The sequence below is a fragment of the Sinocyclocheilus anshuiensis genome, unplaced genomic scaffold (genome assembly GCF_001515605.1).
Source record: "Sinocyclocheilus anshuiensis isolate Anshui unplaced genomic scaffold, SAMN03320099.WGS_v1.1 scaffold1789, whole genome shotgun sequence".
Lineage (NCBI taxonomy): Eukaryota > Metazoa > Chordata > Actinopteri > Cypriniformes > Cyprinidae > Sinocyclocheilus > Sinocyclocheilus anshuiensis.
Window position 1 is genome coordinate 215631 of NW_015538827.1, and position 1666 is coordinate 217296.

Here is a 1666-nt window from a genome sequence, read left to right on the forward strand (position 1 = left end):
TCCAACCCATCCTGCAGGAAAGAAAGCACGACTCCGATCGGGCGTCTACGGGGGTCTTCCCGGCGGGAAGAGCACCAATCGACGAACAGGTTCCACTTCAGCCTGTAAGCGTGTCTAGTAGACGGGGCTCTGGCTGAAGTGATGGTGTTCACTACCGCTGGAGGTAGCTCACCTAGAACCTCCGCGTCCCGTCCAGGGACCACAAGTGGAGATTCCACAAGTCTGGACGCGGGTGCCAGAGGGTGCCCCCTCTCTGAGAAAGGAGATCCCTCCTCAGAGGAATTTGCCAAGGAGGGGCTGTCGCGAGGAGCATCAGTTCGGGGAACCAAGTCCGACTGGGCCAGTATGGTGCTACCAAGAGGACCTGCTCCTCGTCCTCCCTGACCTTGCACAGTGTCTGTGCGAGAAGGCTCACTGGGGGAAACGCATACTTGCGTAGGCCCCGAGGCCAGCTGCACGCCAGTGCGTCCGTGCCGAGGGTTCCCTCGGCCAGGGAGTAAAACAACTGGCAATGGGACGTGTCCGGGGAGGCAAACAGGTCCACCTGAGCGTCCCCAAAGCGTCTCCAGATCAGCTGGACTGTCTCGGGGTGGAGTCGCCATTCTCCCGGAAGGGCGGGCTGACGTGAGAGCTCGTCGGCTGCATGATTGAGCTCGCCTGGGACATGAACGGCGCGAAGCCACCTCAGATGCTTCTGACTCCAGAGGAGGAGATGCCGGGCGAGTTGCCCCGACCAGAGCCCCGCAGCTGCATTTCCATTGCACATGGCACCCCAGCCCCTGGCAGAGGCATCTGATGACACAACAACATACTTCTTTCTTTCTTTCTTTCTTTCTTTCTTTCTTTCTTTCTTTCTTTCTTTCTTTCTTTCTTTCTTTCTTTCTTTCTTTCTTTCTTTCTTTCTTTCTTTCTTTCTTTCTTTCTTTCTTTCTTTCTTTCTTTCTTTCTTTCTTTCTTTCTTTCTTTCTTTCTTTCTTTCTTTCTTTCTTTCTTTCTTTTCTTGTTTAGAGCATCAAGTTGCCAGGATTACCACTTCTGCCGCTCAAAAAAAAAAAAAAAAAAGGATGCATGGCTGGATTGTTAATTCAAGGGCATTTCTAAATTGTGGTGGGGGATGTGGGTTGTGGGTAATGACCCAAACTATACTCAAGCTTGGGTCACCCACACTCAAGCACTTCTGTGCAGCGTGTTGGAACATGTGTGCTACCCACCAGGCTCCAACGCAATTTTGACTTGTTAAACAGGCAAGCAGCTACACTTCAGGGTTCATTAGCTTATTGAAAATTATCCTACAGCCTGTGAAATGGCAAAAGTGACAGAATAAGCTTTCAGAGCAGGGAATGGTGCTAATAGAAAGGTAAATACTGTAAAATGAGCAGCATGAACAATTTGCGAGTGTGAGAAGGTCTTGAAGTGCTCATATTTTCTCTCTGTTTCAATGACACATCTGATAACATGAGGTCTATTAGGCCGGATTAATGGTGAAACCCAGCTGTGTGGGTGGTGGACAGATTGAGGGTGGGGCGTTTGCTGGAGGCCAAATAGCTGTAGACTACAGACAGCAGTGAGCTAATTGTTATAGCGAGCCATGGAGCTCTCAGTGACACATTACTCACTGGGTAAGACCGCTCCACCTGGTCGGAGTGGATGAACATGGTGGAAATGA